A 13504-nucleotide genomic window follows, 5' to 3' on the forward strand; every position below is an offset into this window, starting at 1 on the left:
CCGTTCTCCGACTGGTGACGGCCTGATTCACAACACCAGCTGCTGCACAGCACCTGGCAGGGCCCTGCGTCCTCTGTGCTCCATCCTCATCCTGAAAAGCAAAGAGAGGGTTACATCTGTCCATCCCACAGGTTGCACGCTCCCACCTGCTTACAATGACACTGAAGTACTACAGCTGAACTTCTTCCCCCAGAAATGACAGACAGATTCTGCACTTGAGATCTGCTGCACTGTAAGACTGGCTGCTGTAGTGTGATGCAGGTTCAGCTGCATCCTCATGATCCACATCCTGTGTTCATCTCAGGAGGCTCACAGGCCGGGGATGTAACCTAGAAACTCAGCCCAGCCCCAAGAGGCACAAAGAAACAGGCTGCTGCATTTTCACTGATGCCAAGATGCTGTCAGAAGGAGAACGGTGCCGCAGGGAGCATGCGGCCTCTTGGGCACTGTGCTGCTGTTCAGCCTCATACCCTTCAGCACGTGCCCTGCCTGGGGTGGGTAGTACACCAGCACGTGCCTGGCCTGTCCCCAGGGTGGTGGCATGAGAGGTACTGCCTACAGGCTTAAGGGTCCTGCTGGAACCAAGGGAGACTCAATCTGGAGGCCCTGTGCTCCCCTGCATGGCCCTATCCCTCAGAGATGTGTGGAAGTTGAGAGATGCAATTCACTGCTGACCGCCAAAGTCTTCAGATTGATTTCCCTCAAAATGCTGCACGTGTGGTACAGTGACTCACTTGCAATGGTCAGGTCGTTCTCATCACCTCACGGGCTGCTAACTTATCCACACTATGAAGCAAACAACAGGCAAACACTCAAATCTCGTATGTGCATTAAGGACTTTCCTTAGCAACCAGAGCTCAAAATAAAACAGTTTCTGTCACCCAGCCTGGGACTGCCACTGTGGTGAGGACCAAATGCAGGAGTCTTTAAGCAAAACAGGGAGAAAGCATGCGATGTGGAGCCTGGCACATCTCCAGGGAGAAACTGCTCCTTTTTAACAGTTCTGGAGCAAGTTTGGTGTGGAGACAAAACTTTCCACTTTTCTGACTGAAGGGAGTTATTCATGTGCTTCCCTATTTGATCCAAAGGAAAGCTCATGCACTGACTTTTCACTGCGGAGATGGGAGATGGGGTCACGACCAGTGCCTAAGCAAAGAAACTACAAACAAGTGGAGTAAGGGGACACCTCCCAGGTTCTATATTGGAGCTGCTGCACGAAACGGAGATGAATCTGACACCTCTGCACGTGCGTGCACTTGTAAAGCCTCAGCTATGTCATGCTGACAGAGCTTTTATTTAAAGAGCAGTTTCTGAAATTTTAATACACAGTGCTACAAGAAACAAAACAGCGTATTCATATTTTATGCAAGTCTATTATTCAGCTTCAACACGGGAAAGGAAGAGCCTGAAAGTGGAAGCCGTGCTCTGGCTGCTCCTGAGCAGCAGTGACTCGGCAATGCTGGCTGAAGGTGACCAGATGCTGACAGGTCCCTCCCTGCGTGCCGCAGCACTGCGCATGCTGGCAGGAGCACACTGTGTCACACCAAGAATAATGCCAAATGCATTCTGCACGTTCCCTGTTCCATGGGAACACTGAAGTCTGACAATGGTACTGTGGGTGGGAAAAGAAAAACAAATGATACGAGCTTTTTTCAAGGTTGTTTAAATCCTTATGAAACCTTTCACGCAATCTGCGTCCAAGTACAGCAGCGCTCTAAAAAGAAATCAATCTCCTGTATGCATCGCTCGCTGCCCAGAAGCCAATTTAAAAGCCTTTTCCACTAAGAACCAGTATTATGCACTCTGCAAGTGAGAAATGAACACTTAACCCAAGACTCTCTCTCCCCTCGCTGCACCAGAGATGGATGCTGCCTTTCTGCCTTTACTGTCACTGTCAAATAGTCCAACACGGTCTTAGAGCTCATCTGATCTGCACCCTTAGTATACAATTTTACAGTTTTTAGTCACCTATGGGCTATAGTTTTCATGTTCTCTGTGTGGTTCAAAAGCTTTCTTACCATTTTCACTCGTGTCCAATTTCCTCAGCACTGAGTAAGTGGCAGAGGAAGCACTGCACTCTCCCATGCCGGCTGGTGCTGTGAGCCCTGAGGAAAGACAACAGAACACATTTACTTTGGGATGAAGCTAATATGTATATATTAGCAGAAGAATCTCATATCCTATAAACAGGAAAAAAAACTTCTTTGTTTGCAGGGGGGGACCGATATGAGATCCAATAATGCAGATCACTCTCTCTAGGAATTAGCACTTTTTTTGGTTTAGAATCAGGAAAGAACATAAAGAAACCAAGGAGCTGCTTTCTTCACTCTGAATTGCTGCCTGGCGAGCCTGGTCCTCGGGTCCACACAGGACAGCAAGCGCAACTCCTCCAGCACAGCTCTGCTCTCACTGCTAATATTCCATGCAAATAGATTTCCTTGCTTTGGTCACAGCAGTCTATTAATTCAGCCCGCTTGTCTGGTACATCTTTATCCTCCGCAGGTTAATCCTGCCAAATTCCTTTGCTGTAGTACATGTCACACAGCATATAATATCCAACAATGCAATTTTGCTAATCCTGTTTTATCAGCTTTGTTGCTCTGTCTGGTCAATCCAACAGTGAAAAAACGCACGGAGGGTTTTTGCCAACATCTCCCCCTCTTTCGCCCTCCCGCCTCCCCAACTTTGCATGGTTTCAATTAAATGGTTTGAGAGCAGAACACACTGTTTGGATATCCGCCAATGTCCTTCAGACGCAGAATGTCAAGGCACTTAATTATATAGGTCTCCAAACTCTTTCAGATGCCCCACCTACCCAGCCTGCTGCATTTACTGAAGGCAAGTGTAAAAAATCAGCTCAGATCTCTTTTTAAAACACTCTCCACGCATTAAGGACTGGAAGATGGCTGAATAGCGACGTATTTATCGCCCATTATCTTACCGAAAGATTACACAAATGAGTGAAGACCGTCTCATTAACAGTTCTTTGTTGTCTTGTTTACTATTTAGTGGACTCATTAACATTAATCATTAGAAGAGGAACATCAATTATTGCAATAACCTTTGTCAAGCCGACTAAACTGACTCAAACAGCCAATGAGCCGCGCTTGTCAGGCAGGATTTGCATGTGCAAAGCGAAGAGAAAGGACAGCCGAAACGCGCTGCGACCGCGTGTCAGCGTTCATTCCGGCACCAGCAGACCTCCGGGAGGAAAATAAAAGGCGAAAGCCATGCAGGGCTGGACTCCAGCAGGCTCAGCTCCGCGGGGGAGATGCAGAGACATCCCTGCTTCCTCTTGCACTCCGCACGCCGTATTTATTACGCTGATTATTTTAGCGCGGGGACTTTGTGGCCCCCAGCAGTGCAGCACTAGGCTGTGTAGCCGAGGCAGGCTGCAGGCTGGGTGCCGGCCGGATGCTCACTGCCTTGCCAAGGGACGTTCTTGCACCTTATGGGATGCTATGGCTGGGGTAACCCGCTGATTTCTTCTTCCTTGAGGAAACCAGCCCCAGGTGTGGATCTCCTCCAGACTTAGCATTGCAGGAGTACTTCAAATCCTCCATTTAGTTCAGTAACTCTGGCAGGAGTTAAATATCAGCAGCAGTGCATCCATAATTTAGAAGACTGCCAGGAAGAAGGCTGAGTCACTAAGCTGGACCCATCACCTCTAACTGTGTTTCTCAGGCTAACTGCAAGTGTCCGCTTGTGCCCAAGAACAAAATGAGCCTTTTCGGAAGGACCCTGAGCCAAATCCATGGCTCGTAAGATTGTATTTGTACACAAATAGATACAAGGGCAGCTAGGCACCGCACTTCTTGCAGATGCTTCCATAGCTCCACGCTGCGAGCTGCTGGGAGAGAATAAGCAGAGCGCTCCCTGCGCCAGCCAGGTTTTAAAGGAAAAAAAAAGCTTTAATTCTGGGGAAGCCAGCCTGTGACAGTCACACTGTGTGCAGTGCTAGCAGAAGCCCTTCTCAGGGTCCCACAGCGCAGCCCCAGCAGGCCCAGCGCTGCCTCCACCAGCACTGCACTGGCTTTGTGTGGGTCTCCCTGCTCAGTGCAACAATTAAGCTGATTGCTAAATTAGCAATTCTGCCCTGCAGCCTTGTGGGCAGAAGAAGGTCCACAGAGATGGTGCAGGCCCTTCCCTCGGCAGGAATTGTGCTGACAGGACAGTCCATCCGTCTTGGCGTCTTTAGACAGCTGTGCTTACCTAGCAGAATGTAAACATCTCTGAACTTTGCTTACTGGATAAAAGGAAGCATTAGTTTCCTATTGCATTTCCTCCTGCAAGATCAATCATACATGCAGACTAGACAGAGCTTCCCTGTGTTTGTAATTAATCTCGTAAAGGAGGAACATCTCCTCTCCATCGATTGCTATATTTGTATGCAGCCTTCCTGCGAGACAGAGAGTGGAAGAGGAAAATAAGGGCGAGTAGCAGAATAATAATCAGCCGATCCCTTAATAAGGGCCTCATGTGCTGTACAGACACAGCAAGATGCTTCTTTGCTGGTTCTTTGTTGGAAAAATCACCTTCTAACAGAGCGACTGGGGACCTCAGCGTTGTTTCTGGATGTCCTGATGCCAGAGGAATGTGAAGTTCACAAAGAGTTTGGGGCTCTTTTTCCGACTTCTTTTTCCCAATCTCATACAGGTGTACTGCAAACAAGCCCAGTATCTCCCAGATATTCTGCTGCCTCTTGCAACGTGTCACTGCCTGCAGGCACCACAATTTGGTACCACACTGGTTGTACACCAAGCTCTCTACACAAAGGAGACTTCCACCAGCAGCTGTTCCAGAAATAGGTATCATTTGCATTTTCCTTAGCAAATACAGAATGTTTAAACCCCAGACTAAGGAAATATTTGCTAAAAAAGCAAAACGAAACAAAAAACACACTACAACCTGCTAGATCACAAAGAATCATTTCCTCCTTTCTGAGCATGTACAGGCACTGCACTCCTGAGGACAACGGCCTTGAGCCACTTGGATGGAAATGGGGCAGCAAGTGCTCTCCTACAGCTCCTCAGCTCCAGATCTGACCTGCTGCTGCTTTAGATCTATCTGTTTCATTGCACAAAATATGCTGAGCTCGCTGACATTTACATTGGGCCAGCACACTCCCAGTAATGAGAAAACAAATAGTCTCCCAGACATGGTCAGAGTGAACGTTCTCTTCTGGTAGGCACCATACTAGTCTGGGCTGTCACTGCCTGCTTTGATTTAAGGGAATAATAAACAGATTTGCTTTTTGAGTGCGACACTTGGACAAGTCAGAGCCTTTCCATGACTAACAGCAGCAGGACAGTGCTGTTACAGTTCACTGCAGAGCCCACCCTGTGATACCTCAGGGAACCTGTCTTGCAAGCTGGGAGATGAGGGCCTCGTGCCCGTGGAGTACTGAGCTGCGCTTCCTGACAGAAAAAAACAACCACTGTACATTTAAGGAAAATGATGTACAGCAATAGAGACAGCTCTTTGCAAAATAAAGTGCAGGATGGGTATTATCTGCTGCATGAAAAGCACCGTGGAGCCCTGGGCAGCCTGGTCTAGTTCCAGAGCTGGAAGTTAGTGGCCCTGCCTGTGGCCAGGGGGTTGGAACTTGATGATCCTTGGGGTCCATTCCAACCCAAACCATTCTATGATCCTGTAATCATCTAATCCAGCTTCCACACCACGCTTACGGAGTGCAGTACTGTTGTGGTCCTTGCTGAATGCTCTGACATGATGCAGCCCCTTGCAGGACAGGCACTGAGCATTTATTTTGCATCATTCCTTTTTAATTTAAATTATAATAGCTTTTAGCCCTGCAAAAATTAAAATATTGCCTCAAAGGAAAAAAATATGGAATATGCACAAAATGCCTAAATGCACTTGTTTCTTTTGGAGTACTTAACGGCTCACACTTAGATATAGGCACAATTTTCAGAAATAATTGGATACTAACCTCTCTATTTTAACATCTCTTTGTCACACAACACTCACATCTATGCCGTAACGAGCTGGTTTTCATCATGGAAATCTACAGCCCATTACAAGATTGCCTGTTCACTGTTCAGAGGAATCATCAGCAAAATTAAGTGACAAATGAGCAGTCTCAGTCTCTCCATTTCCATCCCCTTGCTGCCTGCATGGCTGTGCACCTCACCCGAACGAGGGGTGCCAGATGAGCAGAAGCATCCCTCTGCAGCTCCTGACCCAGGGGCAGACACTGAAAATCCTGGATGGGATTAAGAAGCCTCCCACCCTGCCTGCCTCTTGTCACCTGGTGCTGCTGAGCACCTTCCCTGCTGGTGCGGGATGCAGCTGCTTCCCCCTTGTGCCCCACTCAGCTGCTGTGATTCAACAGTCCATACTGGAAAGAAATTGCATTTGCTCAGTTTCTGCCACCCTTTCTCACAAGATGCCATTTGCAAACACTGACTGCTACAAGTGAGCTGTTGTTCAAGCATTCAGTGTTAGGGAAGGTACAAAAGATGCAGTCTGATATAAGACATAAACACAGTGAATGCTTCTCTAAAAGGAGAATGGTCTATGGAGGGCTGGGCACTGGCTGTAACTCAGAAAGCTCAGAGAAGCTGAGTGTAACCCTTTAAAGATGATAATAAAGTCACTGTGAGTTCTAAGTAAGACTTGCACAGAGCAAAAAAGGAATTTTACTATTTGTTTTTCCTTTCTATCCTCGTGACCACCGCTGGCCTTTGCTCCTACACGCACTCCTCTCAAGTCCAGACAACCAAGAAATGCAAACTGCTCTTCAGGCTGCAGTAATTTCTCAGCAGCGCTGAGAAAAGGCTCCTGCTCCTCCCCCCTCTGCCTTCGTAAAACTGAAGACAAATATTAACTTTGGTTCCTTCCTTCAGCCAAATGCTGCAGGTACCTTTGGTTCCTTTCTGCCATATGTTTTATAGACAAATTGTAGCTATGGACAGAAACAAATAAAAGCGCTCCTTCTTAGGGAAAATAGACCCCAAACTCCAAATTCTATCTGCTGTCTGCCAGGCTTCTTTCACAAGCAGATGCCCTTCTGTTCTCAGACTCTGCAGAGGCTTCAGACGGGCATTTCTCAGAGCAGGCAGGAAGACAATAACAATTAAAAGAATTATTCGGTTCTGGTAAAGCCAGATAAAGACCACGCTCAGAGCAGGAACTCAAAATTATGTCCCTGATGAAATGTAGTTTCTGGTCACAGTCATTTCCTCCTTCAGAGCAAAACAAAACAAGCAAAAAGACAACAGCACAACAAAAGAAAACTTGTCCCCAAACAAATCAAAGCAAAAGAAAAATAAAAAATCAGCCCCAAACAAATCTTAAGGACAAGCTTGCAAGAGCTTTCCCTGTGCTTTGCAGAGACTGCAGCGTGACCTGCGTTACTGCAAACCAGCTGCACAAAGCCACCTCTTATTTTGTTACCAAACCGAGTGGAAAAGCATGAATCAAAGTGCAAATACTTCAGAGCTTTAACGTTAAATCTGCAAACGTGACAGAAAATCACATATGGTCAGTCGTACCACAAACACGACGCCGCAGTCCTAAATCCAGCTGGTCTCCTTTATCACAACAGGATGCGTCTGTCTAGCAGTAGTCACCCAAAGAACAAAGTCATCTCGTGTCTGGAAGATAACAAGTTGGAAGGAGTCATGTTCAAGGATTTCAGCTTAATTAATAGCCATAGATGTTGTTATCCTCTGCCTCTAGCTTTGCTTTTAGTTTTTTTCAGACACACTCTCATTTAACAAACAGAAAACAATCAAGAAAATTAAACACAGTAACTCAGTTAAGCATTTTTTTGGGAAATAGACACAATAAACATACATTTTAGATTTTTACTGTACAATATTTATGTCTCCCCAGGGGGACAGGACTATTATGGCACTAATTTGTTTAACACAAACAAGCACGACTATTCTGAAAACGAGAACTGCGAAGAGATGCATTTTAATCTGTACCCAAAGACAGAGCTGACAAAACATACTCACACGTGCAAAGGGAGCGCCTGGAACGAAGCTAAGCTCGGGTTATTTGCACAAATAGGTATTATTTTTCCCCCAGCAGAGATGACAGTAAAAGTACTCCTGTCACCATCACAGCCTCCTGCAATGCTAATGTTGAGTGTCTGTGTGTGTGCATGTGCGCAGGCAGCTTTTGTTAACGTTTGTCTACCAAATTATAATAGGTGTCTTTCCTTGTGCGCTGGCTTGTGAGATAGAGGTTTCAAAGACAAAACAGAGCCCTGCCTTTAATACAGCATTATCAGAGGCATCTCCCTCGGGGAGGTGTTAGGGTCATCGTGCTGACACCAAGATGAGATATGCGCTTCTTTGAGAGAGACTGCCACAAAGCGCTTCAGAGAATGGCTGCTCAGCTAACGGATGTGCATAATTACTGCTCGCGATGGCAGGTTTTGACAGGCAGACACCAGAGGTAGCACAAAGACATGCAATGGTGCTGCTGAGCTTGCAACTCGTTCACTTGGCATCCTCCCAGCTGAACTCCTGCCAGAAATACCATTTTTTATGGCACGCTCACAGGTATTTAGAGACCCCAGCCTGCAGCTCCTCTCTCAGATCAGCATCAGAAGCAGATGTGTATGCCCAGCCTGCCCTCGCCCACATCACAAATGGATGAAGATGCTGCTAGAGGAGGAAAACTGCTGGAGTGCGCCCAGAGAAGGGTCACAAAGATGATCAGAGTGCTGGAGCACCTCTCCTAATGAATAAGGGTTGAGAGAACAGGTTCATTACATCTGGAGAAGAGAAGGCCGCAGGGAGACCTCACTCCAACATTCCTGTACAGTATTTAAAGGGATCTTATAAGTAGGAGCAGGACTGACACTTTACATCATGTGACAGTAATAGGACAAGGGGGAATGGCCTTAAACTGCAAGTGGAAAGATTTAGGTTAGATGTTAGGAAGAAAATTCTTTACTCAGAGGGTGGCTGGCACAGCTGCCCAGAGAAGCTGTGGTGCCCCATCCCTGGAGGTGCTCAAGGCAGGGTTGGATGGGGCACTGGGCAGCCTGATCTGATGGGTTGCAGCCCTGCCCACGGCAGGCGGTTGGGTGGGCTTTCAGGTCCCTTCCAACCCAAACCATTCTGTGATGCTATGAAACACCATCCATCCCTGGTGTGGAAGCAGTCACCATCAACAGGGTACTGCAACACTGGAGGAAGCCCAAGTCCAAAAGTGTAAAATTTAAATTTATGGGCAGACAGGTCGTTGCTGCAGAAATACTTCTATGGAGGCCAGCCAGCCTAACTCAGAGTGAAAGGATGGGGATCACGTCTCGCTTTCAGTGTCACAGCTATAATGTATGCATTGGGTGAAATGGAGAAGACAAACTGATGGAGCATGTTTCCCCATGCCTTGTCCCTGCACCCCCACACAGCTGGGGACATGGTTTGTGAATCCATCTGTTCCTGCCCTGCAGGTACACCTGTCTCAGGAGTTTCCATCCAAACTGACCAAAGGTTCAGAGAACCGTGTGTGTGGTACACCAGTGTGCACTGGTTTTGAAGATGAGATGGAGGCGTGGGAATCTCAGTGTGGGAAAGGCCAGCATGTGGCTGGGGGGCAGCAGGAGCCCCATCACACACTGCAACCATGTTTTGAAAGGTTTTATAAACAAATCCAAAGGGGGCTATTGCATCTGCCATTCTGTGTACAGAAGGCATGAAAAAAATTATTGTAAATGGGGTTAGTAAATAGAAATCAAACTGCAAATAATGAAACTACATAAATAATACAGCAATGATGATTAGATTGCTGTATTTTGAGTGGATTTGAGGCAGATGTGAAACAGGTGGTAATTATTTGCTACAGAGTAACTGCAATTTACTTGAATTAACTGCACAATACATTTTGGCCACAAATGCTTGTATTAATGCACTGCTTTCTGAACTTCTTTGGAAAAAAAAAAAATTAGTAGCAGATCAGGTTGCGTTTTACTACAGAACTTGCATTTTCTTTATCCTCAATAAAAACCAAACCTTCAGGCAGACCCTGAGCTCAGGCAAGCTGCCAGGACAGCAAAGACAAGCAGGTCCAGGCAGAAAATGAACGCTGGCTCTGTGCAGGAGCTCCCTTACAGCTGGTTTCACCCCAAACACCAACACCACAGCCCATGCCATACAGTCAGCCCCAGCCTGTAAGCTTCCTCAGCACTACAGCACCCTCAGCACATACAGGCTTGTAGGAGACCTCTCAGCCAAACTCCCCAAACTCCTAAAAATTAACACCAAGCGACCATGAGATCCTCGGGCGGTGGGAAATGGCAAATGTGCTGTTATGCTCCACTGGAAACGTTACCATGCTGGCAGAGGAGAGAGGCTGAAGGGCGACAATTAATTATCACATTACCTCCTGCTTGGTTTATTTTATTCTTAAAATCTGTATCTGGAAAGCCCTGCTTTAGATCAAGCTGTGCCAGGAGCTCATGCTGCTGTGGCTCGGTTGCCCAGCCACAGGCAGGCCTGCTCCATCTCCCCTCCTTCCAGGACCATAAACTAATTACAGCCATGCTCCAGCAGAAGCTTCCTGTTGGGTTGGCATGCCATCCTTTTAGCGCACAACCATGAAAAATCTTAATTTGCTTTAGAGGAGTCTGCTAGTCACATTAATAAATTACGACGCCAAAATAAGAATAGCACCGCCTGGAAAAAAAGCAAGCACTGAGCAAAAAGCATTACAACCGCTGCACAAAGCACGTATTTGCTATATTTAGATTTTCACCCTACAGGCTGATAATCCCAAAGTGGAACAAGAAACCTGCTGAATCACTACAGTGTAAAACGGCACTCTTTTGAGCAGCACGTGCTTTCAGTACGTGCGTTACAGGAAACCCACACCTGGCTCAGGCACACAGCAGGACTGCGGGAGCGCTTCTGCCAGGGCTCAGCCCCGCTGGCCCCTACACATTGGTGACAGCAACAGAATGTGGGGGGGAAAAAGTAGTGACCCTCACCAGAACTCCCATCACTCCTGGTATGGGGCTCCTGCTCGCCTCAATGCTGCGGTACCATATGGCCGCCTGCAGCAGGGCTTTCAATAACGCCTTCTTAAAAATAATACCCTTTTTCTCTCAACAAGCTTTACAAATCAATACAGAAAAAGAACACTTGAATTAAGCAGATGCTTACGATGTTCCTCCTGGCAATTTACGTGATTTATTGAGTTATACCGCTATCGTCGTCTTTTTTTCTTTTTCCCTTTAAACCAGATTAAGTCTGAACAGCAGCCAGCAACTCAAACATTTTTCCATTTTTTTAATTTATATTTTATTTTGTTATATTTTTAGTTAAATAAAACTTAGGGAAGAGTACAGTAGCTACAAGACCTAAGAGCCAGGATGTGCAATTAATCAGATTTGAGAAGCAAGCACCGTTTATCTCCATAAAACAAACAGAATCTATTCTATTAAGAAAATCCATTCAAATCACAAATGTGACTGCTGCTAGTGAGAATATTTTGCTTGGCAAAGGGCCAAAAGGTTCTAAAATTATGTATTCTATTTTTATGTCCTCCCTGGATTGGATTAGTTACTAAGGCAACTGAAGAGTTCCGTCCTGCTGGTTAACAGCTATACTGTACTCCATAAAATCAGCTACTATATAAGTCTAAGCGCCCGCAAAGCAAAGGCAGCACGCTGCTCTTTGGAGGCTATTTGCTAATGGGTGGTTTTGTACAACCAACCTCCCTTCCTCACATTTTAAATGCAGGTAATTAGATCTGGGCCTTGGGCCTTTTCAAGTTTCATTTCTGGGTTGTACTTTTAAGAAAAAAGAAGGAGGAAACCTCTCCAAATGAGCATCCTCTTTGACAAGGGAATTTGATCACTTTTCATTTCCTAAAGGTGCCACAAGTGAATCAGAGAGATGTCAGTGCAATGCATGCTCTTTGGTGCACTGAATAGAAATAGGACATGGTTTAATAGAAAAAGTGGCAAGAAAGATAAAGAAGATGCCCTGAAATAGCTCTCACTCCCAGAAACATACAAGAACTTTAGCATAAAAGCACACTATCTGCAGCACCCTTTAAGTACCACATAAAGGTCCATGAAGGTCATATTTTTAGCTGATCCACTGCTCGCAGGTTTAATTACATGCTTTCTTCATGTGGACATACCTTTGTCACCGGGGAGGAGAACAGTATTGCAAGCCTCTGAGGACTGCACTCTGTTTACTGATGCAGAAGCCGTATAAAAGTCCCCTTGTGCAACTTCACAAGTTGTCTGCCAAAAGCACCTTGAACAGCATCAAATCCAAAGCTGATGGACAGCTTGAGGGTTGAGTCCTTTGGCTTGCGTGTTCCTTCTTAACAACCTCAGACAGTCAGCTAGATCCAGTCTTCTCTCCTTTTGCAAATTCAGAACCATTTGAAGATGATGTTATTCTGAAGGACAAGAACACATGTTTGTGCAACAGCTGCCACATTGAGCATTCTGGGATTGTTCAGTATTGTTCAGTCTGGAGAAGAGGAGGCTCAAGGGAGACTTCAACCCTCTTTACAACAATCTGAAGGGAGATCATAGTGAGGTGGGAGTCAGCCTCTTCTCCCAGATAACAGTGATAACAGGACAAGAGGTCAGCGACAGGCCTAAAGTTGTGACAGGGGAGGTGCAGTTTGGATATGAGGAAGAATCTCTTCTCAGAAAGAGTGGTGAGGCAACGGCACAGGCTGCCCAGGGAGATGTTGAAGAACCGTGTGGATATGGCTCTGAGGGATGTGGTCAGTGGGCATGGTGGGGCTGAGTGGAGGGTTGGACTAGGTGATCTTAATGGTGTTTTCCAACCTTAAGGATTCTGTAATCTTTCCAGCTCAAGTGCAATGAGGTCAGGTTAACTTCCTTTCCAGGCTACAACAAAAAGTAATAATACCACAGCTGATAAAGCTGGCAAGTCATTTCTAGCTCAGGATGCTCCACGTTGCCAGGCAGGATTTCTCTTCCCTGTTCAAACCATTAGGAAACACCTGGTTAGCAAACAGACACACTGGGCCATGTGTCAGTCCCACAGCTGCCTATGCAACCTCTTTCTTATACACAATGCATTCAAGTTCATACCCATAAATAGATGCTATCGGATGTTGACAGGGGTAATTGAAGTGCTTAATCAGCTCCTCTGTAAATCATTTGCATTCACTGGGTTTCACCCATGCCCTTGTTGTGCTCTGCTTTCTCTGCTCATCTTGATGGACAGCACATGAACTGGGGCACTTTTTGCTCCCTTGAATACTTCATCACCAAAAAGAGAGCAGCAGAAGGTTAGCATTCAAAGGGATCTCTCTGCATGGCTGGGAGCAGCCCTGTCAGTAGCCAGGAAGACCTCTGACAGCACCTCTGCCCCAGCACCACGGCTTCCTGGCACACAGTTTCTTGCTGCCTCAATGCTGGCAAATGCACACAGCTGCTGGGAGGTGCTAAGGCTGACCCACAGCACTGAGCTTGCTATTCTGGGAGCTGGTTCAGGGCACTCAGCCTCTTCTCTGAACTTCAGTCAGTTCT

The 13504-nt window shown here is 46.4% G+C and overlaps 1 long non-coding RNA gene across 1 annotated transcript; it reads right to left on the reverse strand.

Moving 5' to 3' along the window:
* Nucleotides 1-5: 5 nt before the first annotated feature.
* On the reverse strand, nt 6-8014 carry LOC128086912 (uncharacterized). Its single transcript, XR_008209586.1, has 3 exons — nt 7515-8014; nt 2019-2105; nt 6-91 (listed from the first exon to the last, which is right to left on the reverse strand). It is a non-coding gene; the product is annotated as an uncharacterized LOC128086912 (long non-coding RNA).
* Nucleotides 8015-13504: the final 5490 nt, after the last annotated feature.

This window comes from Tympanuchus pallidicinctus, unplaced genomic scaffold (assembly GCF_026119805.1).
Source record: "Tympanuchus pallidicinctus isolate F22 unplaced genomic scaffold, pur_lepc_1.0 scaffold3, whole genome shotgun sequence".
NCBI lineage: Eukaryota > Metazoa > Chordata > Aves > Galliformes > Phasianidae > Tympanuchus > Tympanuchus pallidicinctus.